Below are 10150 nucleotides of genomic sequence, written 5' to 3'. Positions count from 1 at the left end.
AATATTTTATTGAACTTTATAAGCCCACACTAAATAGGAAGTGAAATTCGGTCCGTTAATAAAATTCCGTAAGATATATACAACTACCGCATGACGTTACTATAACGTAACGTCACAAGTCGTTACTATAACGTAACGTCACAAGTCGTTACTATTAACGATAACAATTCTGTCTGATGAACCGCTGGAGATGCGGTGAAAGCGCTAACAGAAACAATGTTCGATTTATGATGTGATTTTTTGTGTTTTTTACTTTTAAATTATATTTTCTGTACCAAGGACTTTTTATTTATCAAAATATATATATATATATATATATATATATTTCTTTGAAGTAAATTTTATTAAAACTTTCGACATTTAAACCACCATATCATGTGAAAAAATTGGTACATAAACTCATCAAAGATACAAGGATTGAACTTCCATATTTGCGCCAGACGCGCGTTTCGTCTTCAAAACTAATTTAAAATAATTAACCCGCTATGTTTTTCCCATAAAAGCTATGCAGAAGTTTCTATTTCTAAAAGATGAATGTAGAAATTGTCCATCAGGCTGTCGGCTTTCCTACAACCAAGTTATATACCTCTCTAAGCAGACCTTTTATTAATTTCAAATAAGTTGCCTTTGGCATTAGTAAAATACTCGAAGTTATATTAATTAGTTTATATATACAGGTATATTCACGAAATTGTTTTCATCCAATCATTGCTGATTGGGTTTCATTTCTATATTCTAGAGATTAATGAAGCTATCGACACAACTTCAACTGCCTCAATTTTAGACACACAATCTCAACATATAAAAAGGAACAAATGAAAAATTCAGGTCATGTTTAAGAAAGGCAACAGTAGTATACCCCGCTGTTTGAAATTCATAACACGATTACGAAAAAAAAATCCGGTTTACAAACTTAAACTTAAGAAAACACATCAGATATTAGAGAAGAACTACGACACAACAGAAACACATCATTAAAATGTAACGCACAGAAACGAACTATAATATAACGATGAACGTTTTCCTAAAATGGTGGGTTGAACTTGATTTTGTGGAATGCCAAACCTTATGCTTTTATGGCAATGTTAAATATTACATTGAAATGACAACATTACATGACAGGACTACAATAATAAAATATTACTAGTATGTTATATACATATACATAATCATGGATCTACAATCTGTCGATACCTGTAACTTGGCATCGCACAAGGTCATGTTTTTATCTGGCTGTTTATGACGTCTTTACACTAACTCCATTGGATGTTGGATGTGTACGGATCGGTAGTTTAGTCTTAGATGCATGATTTTTTATTAGTTGTTAGTGGTTTTGAGATAGCTGTCAGATAACTGCGAGTACTCACAGATCTGTTTTTGTGTCGGGATGTATAAGTACCCGGCCACGTCTACTAAGTTTGTCCATCTGATGAGTTAAGCCTTTTTCAACTGATTTTTATAGTTCGTTCTTATGTTGTACTGTTATACCACTGCCCAGGTTAGGGGAGGGTTGGAATCCCGCTAACATTTTTAACCCCGCCACATTATTTAGGTATGTGCCTGTCCAAAGTCAGGAGCCTGGAATTCAGTGGTTGTCGTTTGTTTATGTGCTGCCTATTTGTTTTTCGTTCATTTTTTTTATATATAAATAAGGCCGTTAGTTTTCTCGTTTGAATTGTTTTACATTGTCTTATCGGGGCCTTTTATAACTGACTATGGGGTATGGGCTTTGCTCATTGTTGAAGGCCGTACGGTGACCTATAGTTGTTAATGTCTGTGTCATTTTGGTCTCTTGTGGACAGTTGTCTCATTGGCAATCATACCACATCTTCTTTTTTATAATACAAATAAATGGGAGAACATATAGGACAGAGAAACACACGAGTAATAGCTAACAAAAGGTACCAGGTTAGAATTTAATACGCCAGTTTACAGTTAAAAACTTCTATTAATCGAATCGATATTAATCTCAATAAATTATAAAACGTAAAATAACCAAAAAAATCGAACCTAAATGAAAATTCAACACGGAAAGTCCTTTATCAAATGGCAAAATCTAAAGCTAAAATACATCAAACAAAAACTCTTTTTCAACAACCGCATCAGAATAATACCAATCATCAGAATTTCAGCTATGCGAAAAGCCAAAAAAAACTCAACAAGGACAATCCAAATAAAGTAAAATCTAATAAAATAATCATGATTGTATAATAACATAAATAAAAGGAGAAATTAATGAATAACTTTCCAAAATTATAATTTGAATCCGATTTTTTTTTTTCTAAACTTAATTAATTTTCAAACATTACATTGTAACGAAATCTTTATTATTGCATATCAATATTGCAGTGAGTAATTCAGTATTATTATAAATCATTGTGAAAAACTATAAAACTATTATTTGATAAAATGTGATTGTATGTCATTTTAATTATGCTGCAGTATAATTTGATAGGCGATATCAAATGGAGACATTTTTAAAATAAAGTAAAAATTTTGTTACTAGACAACAATGAAATATTTAGTTACTAGACACAATAAAAATTTCGTTACATATCTCCTTGTACAATCATTGTAGATTTGTCAGATAAATTCCGTTTTTATTGTTAATTAATATCAAGTTAATTTTTTAACCTAGACGCAGGCTTTCATTTTTAAGTTTTAAAAGTTACTCCTGAACAAATATTCCAATGTTTCTTATATTTAGATAATATTCATCTACTTGGTATAATTTTCACATGGAAAATATTACTCCTGGTTTCCAAAATAAATACTTCCATTTGTAAAACTAACAAAATGAACGTAAAAAGGGTTTATTGAAATTGTCAGAGCATACCTTATCAAAATATGCACTTCTAAACAAGGAAGACCTCCTTGATCTATGTGTATTGTGATAATCAAGAAATTATTGTTATTGTATTGTAACATGCATTCATTTGAAATACAATTAGTTTGATTTTCAAAAAGATTGCATTCATGGTAGAATCGACACAATGGGTTGAAATGTAAATAGATATTACGAAATCCCGTGTTATATAGTCAGCTGGTAAATCGACATAAAACTATTTATATTTAAAAACTATTCAATTCGCCGTCTGGTTGATCCATAGAAGAAAAAGATTGTTATAATTACTTCAGATAGGAAATACAATTGTCAATAACAAATGTGTAAACATTTAATGTTGACCCAAGAAAATACATTTGAATTGACAATATCAAGCTTCAAAGTACAGACAGAATATGTTTAGTCGAGCTCTTCATAGATATAGCATTAAAGTACATCCATAGACCACATATACAATGTAATATAGATGTTTTTAAAGAAAAGAAAACGCATACCAATATTTGAAAACTTCATCGTGTTTAACGACTGTATGACCAATTGAAACATAAAAAAGATGGTCATATACATTTCTAGACTTAGCCTTAACAACCAGATGAACATTACTCTATTGTATGTTGGCATTTTTTCTGTAAAAATGGACATTCACATGCATATTAGGCACGTTTATTTAATTAAAAACTATGACGTAATTATATGAACCCGGAAGAGGGCATACAGATAAATCATCTATAATCCATACAATCGGCACTAAGCTCAGCCTTGTATGTTATGATTACATTTGTTTACTGATGTTTGATACAGAATATATTAAACCAATCAACAAACAAATATCCACAGCAATACAGATTTTCTTAAAACATGTATAATACATATAGACATATGGCATTGATTAATGAAAACCTTTTTCCTGTTTTCCCATTCATCTACAACAAACCTTTTTACAATACATTATTACTATTAAATATATTATGGGGTGGTGACGATTACGTTATCAATTCGTTTTTAAAAAAATGGTAAGAGGTTCAGTACAATCATTAATTATCTTCCCATCCTGGTACTTTTGTTGTGTGTCAATTTATTTTTAACAAGTAAATAATGTTTGGTTTCTTATAAGGCGTAGTGTAAAAATATCCTTCCGTGTTATTCTTACGTCATATAAGAGTATAATATAGCAACCAAATTAATTTTATTTGCTTTAATTTCAACAATAGGTATAAAACATATTTATAACATACATACACAACAAACTTTTGTAATATCGGTAGGTTTAAATGTAATGATACAATTCGAGTATTTGTGCATTGTGTAAACAGACAGCCCCGATTATATGATACCGTGTTGGGTAATGATATCTTACAATTGAATAAAAAAAACTATTTAAAGAGTACACATGAATGAACATAATATGTGACTAATTGTTTAGGAAATTACAAGTTCAAAATGGTGGAAAAAATAATGGACACCTGTTAGTTATCAGTTGAGCATTTTATTCTCTATTTACAAATTGTCCGAAGATTAACAACTTTTGACACTTGTTGACATATTCATTGTTAGAATGTGTGAAAAGGAGTTTATTTTGGAAGATTAATAGCAAGTTAACACAGACGTATTCTATTCGTAGTTTTAAGTCATAAGATTTAAGTCGTGCGAGGAATTGTCTTTCGTTGTAAATGGGTAAAAATAACATGGAACTTGTACATGTTTTGGAAATAAAAAGGGAAATCTACAAGGATGGTGTTAATTCAACAAGGAAAATTTTCTAGTTAAATGAAATAAGTAGTACAAAATGGCTGGAAAACCATGACATAGCAAATATTCAGGAATTAATTTTCATCAAATCGTAATTTCAGACATATAATTTTGAAACGTAATAAGATAAGAAGCAACACAACGTTTTACATACTACAATATACGTGTTAAAAAAGAACTTTCACGATTGTAATCTGTATGGAAGTTGACGATAATGCAACCCAGTTGTCATTAAACTACTCTAACAGTTACGACATAACAACTATCCAATTCAACTTGTCAACCAACTCAGGTGACTTTTCCAGTACCGATGTCCAAACTATAAAAGAGGCAGCAAAATGGTTATGGATAATTCTTTCCCCGATTCTACTCGTGTTCGGTTTGATTGGAAATATAGGAATATTATTAGTCCTGTGGAAAATACAAGTTTGCAAGAATTTGACCTATATATTTTTATTCATTTTAGCCACTGTAAACACAGTTGTTCTCATGGTTGGTCTAACAAGGTATTGGATATTGGCAACTTTCGACATCGACATTCGGGATATCAGCACGTCAGGATGTGTGTCACAGCTATTTCTGATCTATTTTTCTATGCATATGTCTTCCTGGACTCTTGTGTGCATAACAACGATAAGATTTCTCCAAATAAAATTCTCTCTCCGTTGCCGAGCTAAAACGTTTTCAAAAATGTTGGCTGCTTTGTACATTGTTACCCTTGTGATTTGTGTAGCACTGGATTTACACTTTTTCTTTACAAATGGTCTTATTCTAGAAGATAACGAATATATATGCAGCAATACGTCTACCGATTATTATGAATTTGAGGAAAAAGTTTATGTTTTAATTGACTTAGCCATGCTGTCAGTCATACCCTTCCTCATAATGTTCGTTATGAACATATTTATTGGCAAAAGAGTTCTAAAATCCATTGCTTTTCGTAGGACATCTATTTCCAACAACCAAAGCAGACGTCGTGTAAACCGTCAAAGTAAAAGAATAACGCAAACGTTATTTTTTACTAGCCTATATTTTATAATAACAACATTGCCAGTCTCAGTTTTGTTCGTTGTAGACTCATATCTACCTGATAATAAAACAGTACAAATGCAGGCAAATCTAGATCTCGTGAAAGCAGTTTTATATTTATTCCAGTTTTCATTTTATGCTATAGGCTTTTATATATATATTGAATTAAGGGCAAGCATCAGAGGGATTTTTCCATGCTGCAATGACAAACATAGGTAAGTTTCTTCAAAATGTGTAATTCAAAAGTTGCATAAAATAGATGTACTTTTAAAACAACGGACTAATTTTGAAAACTTAATGTTAACACCTTTTCGTGAACCTAACAAAATAAATAAATAGAACTCGGTATAAACATGTGGTTGTAGATCAATTAGACGGTTAATAAGTCGTTATACAATCGACGATCTACCATAAACTTACGATTTAGTAGATATGAATGAAAAGAGATGTAGTGTATATGTCAATAAGAAACCAACCCATAACAATCTTAATCGAAAAGACACATAGAGAAAAAAGAGAGAAAATCATATAGACTAGAAGGGTGGCGTAACAATGTGTTTTTATATATAAATCTTATTATAAATATGTATTTACACAATCATTCAAACCTACACAGAAAGATTTATTGTGTATATTTTTTCTTTTAAATTCTCGATAAGATAAATTATACAAATTTCTTCAAAGTAAACATGGTAAAGGCAACGGAATCAGACACATTTACAATCCAGTAAAAATAAGTACCCGATAGCAGTTTTTTTTCAATTTTTCTCTCAATAGCGTTCGCAATTATGATAAATCTCTTTTTAACTATATATAGCTAGATCACAGTTCATAAATGCATGCAATAAAGAATAGATTGAGACATTTTGGATGTCAGGCTGGTATGGTGCATTACCTATTATTATGTATTGAAATAATTCACATTTACAAATGCAATGTGTGTCTAATTTAATTTGCCTAGCTACGCTTTAATTTTGATTCAATAAATGTATATTTCAGATCAAACAGTCAGACCTCTTTTTCACGAAGAGCAACTTTTTCAACAACTAGTCAATATCTCAGTAACGATGAATCAACAGATGTCAGAATTGATAGGATTGAGCTGGACAATAATTCAAATTCAAATACTAGTCTACCTAATGGACATATTTCTGAGCTTTCCGCTACGTGCCAAACACTTCCAGATATTCTAAATCAACATTCCGAATTTTCTACAACGACCCAATCGATCGTTTAGTTAGGGAATTCGCTTTATGGAACGTTAGAATTAATTGCATTCAACAAGTCAATGGACAACATAATCCTCGAAGAGAAAATAGCATGCAAGCAATTGGAATATCATTTGAACTTTGACTCTTGTATTTGCCGACCAACTCGAAAATAGTAAAACAGAATCATCAGAGGAAACGTGAAATGCAAAATATGAGTGTGGTCAGTCAGATTAGAAAAATGTGTTCCGTGGAAAAAGAAAGATCAGAGACGTTTAACATTAAACTGTGTTTCTATCTTCTTTTGTCAAATTAAGTGGGTTTTGTTTTCTAAATCTATTTTTATACATTGTTTGCAAGTATTTTGTTCTGTTACTAGACTGGAAATATAAGATGATTGATTGAATTCACAAAACAATCTAACTTGATGTGTTGTTTCAATATACACCATGGTCATTGCTGATATTGCTTAATTTCCTGAATTCCTAGATCCAAGTCATTGAATTTAAACAAACTTGAAAAGAATGAGGAATACCAATTATGGGCTAAATTTCCAACCCTTTAATTGTTGGAGTCAAGAAGGTGACCTCTGAATACTAATTGTGTGTTAACTGTTGATAGATGTATTGCTTATTAAGCAGTGCGGAAGCGTCTATGTACATGATTTGGGACACAAACATGTATCACGATTGGTTTCTTTATCATTTAAGCACTGATGTAACCTCTGAATATTCATTTTTGGTTATTTTTTTTTCTTTGTCATTATCGTTTTCTATATGGTATTTCTTTTAATCTACTTTTTTCAGTTATCTGTTTGAAATATCACACGAGTAATTTTCTTTGTATATATAGTTTGTTCCAGATTAGAACGTGGATTAACAAATGTTAATGTATCGGAAAACAGTTTACTGTATTCCTAACAGTATAATGGTTTTAATAAATAGTCCATTTTTTTAATTGAATTTTGAGTTTTGTTTGAATGCAATAAAAATTATGCATATAAACAATTCGAAACAGAAAACAGAACTTTAAAAATTACAAAAAGAAAAAAGGTTACATACTATAGAACAATTAGACCGCAAATAACATAGCTAGTACTAAGGCATTTATTTCTCATTTTCAAATGAATTTCATCAAAGTAAATCGTAAAGTCTTGAAAATATAAGATTGATTTTTTATTATCAAATGCATTAGCTATATTTAAATTATAAATAATCCTTATTTCCTCAAACCATTATTTGTCTCATCATTTACTTAATATCATGTCCAGATTTTGTAATTCAATCAACTATTTATTAACGGTCATTTTTTTATATATTTACGCAATACATTGTATAACATTGTATATTCAGACCCAGAGTCTTACTCTTTGTTGTCTGATAAATAGTTTTAAAAACCAAGCATTTTCTGAAGTAGAAATACGATTACCGCTCTAGATACAGATAACTTTAGTGGTTTTAATTTTGTTCCTTGCTCGCTATCATTTTTAAAGAACCAGCACTTGTTTGGTCTTTTAGAAAATGTTGTTTGTGCTGTATTTAGACCCTTCTACAGCGAAATTTGTTTTATATGCACACGTATAACAATTGCGGTTTTTATCCAATGCTATCATAGGTTTTAAACGGAGTTTTCAATTTAGACTTGTTTATATTTTATCGTTTTTGCTTGTATCATATTTTGCCTCCGGTTTATATGATCCGTTCATCCTTTTTTTTTTTACTCTCTAAATTCAACAGTCTATCCTAAATAGAGATACATTATATGGCCTTCCAAATACCGTTTCGATCCCTAACATCACTGAAAAGACATTTATTGTCGTTTTCCGGATCTGGTGTACAAATGTTTTGCACGTCATGTTTGTGGTATAACATTTTTGCCGCAAGTTTATTGTTTTCTGTTTATTATTAAATTAATAGTGAGATCCATTTTGTAACATCTTGTGAGCAATTTATTTGGCAATCGCCAATGGCAGTCAGCAGGGTTTAAGAACATCAGTTGTTCAAATGCGTTTTGTTAAAATATACTTTTTCATTTTTTGAGGTATTTTAGAAAATGTTGTTTGTGTTGTATTTAGACCCGTCTACAACGAAATTTGTTTTTCATGCACACGTATAAATTGCGGTTTTTATCCAACGCAATCATAGGTTTGAACGGAGTTTTCAATTAAAACTTGCTTCTATTTTATTGTTTCGGCTTGTATCATATTTTCCCTCCGGTTTATATGATCCGTTCAACCATTTTAGACACTTTAAATTCAAGGGTATATCCTAAATAGAAATAAAGTATATGGCCTTCTAAATACCGTTTCGATCCCTTACACCACTGAAGAGACGTTAATTGACGTTTTCCGGATCTGGTGTTAAAATTTTTTGCACGTCATGTTTGTGGTATAACGTTTTTGCAGCAATTTTATTGTTTTTTATTACGTATTAAATTAATATTAAGATCCATTTTGTTACATTTTGTAATCAATTTATTTGGCAATCGCCAATGGCAGTAAGTAGGGTTTAAGAACATCAGTTGTTCGACCTGTTAGTCAAATGCGTTTTGTTTAAATATACTTTTTCACTTTTTTGGTCTTTAGGAAAATATTTGCTTTTGCTGTATTTAAACCCTTCTACAACGAAATTTTTTTTACATGCACACGTATAAAAATTGCGGTTTTTATCCAACGCAATTATAGGTTTGAACGGAGTTTTCAATTTAGACTTGTTTATATATATCTATATTTATATATGTAATAAAATTATGAAAGGAAAAGAAGAAGTTAGCAGAATTTTATTTTAATGGCACTACATATAAAACCAAAGGATTCCGAATATCTTGCAAAAAATCAAAAACAAGGGGAGCGAACATCCTTTATATTCAAATTATGTTTTTTAGATTCACGGTTACAAAACATAATACCAATTTAGTGAACGTACTTTGAATAAACGGTATGCAGAGACGTTACAACCTAACATTTAGATAGAATGCAGTACATTTATTTACGACCATATCAAAGTTAAACATGCATAAAGCGTGTGTCGCCTTACATTTATTTTTACAAATGATTGAAAGTAACTATTTTTGTAAACATGTTTACAAGTTGAAATGTTTCCTTTTTATAAATAACAAATTACTTTGTTATAGCTTTCTAAGGCATGATAAATACAGAATCTGCATGTCACACCATTCGTACCATGTTCCATATGTATCCGGCAGCTGAAAAACATGTTGATAGATTTTCCACAAATTATACTCTGATGATGTACGTATGCACATCCTGGCCATTGTCTGCATGATTCGGTTGGGTAACTATCGAATAACATTGACTTCG

At 30.6% G+C, this 10150-nt stretch overlaps 1 long non-coding RNA gene across 1 annotated transcript; it reads left to right on the top strand.

Moving 5' to 3' along the window:
• Positions 1–4082: 4082 nt before the first annotated feature.
• On the top strand, positions 4083–7788 carry LOC143085203 (uncharacterized). The gene is made up of 2 exons (XR_012981266.1): positions 4083–5838; positions 6623–7788. It is a non-coding gene; the product is annotated as an uncharacterized LOC143085203 (long non-coding RNA).
• The last annotated feature ends 2362 nt before the right edge of the window (positions 7789–10150 follow it).

Source organism: Mytilus galloprovincialis, chromosome 8 (genome assembly GCF_965363235.1).
Source record: "Mytilus galloprovincialis chromosome 8, xbMytGall1.hap1.1, whole genome shotgun sequence".
NCBI lineage: Eukaryota > Metazoa > Mollusca > Bivalvia > Mytilida > Mytilidae > Mytilus > Mytilus galloprovincialis.
The sequence above is the reverse complement of the archived record's forward strand: the minus strand, read 5'-3'. Positions and strand labels throughout refer to the sequence as shown.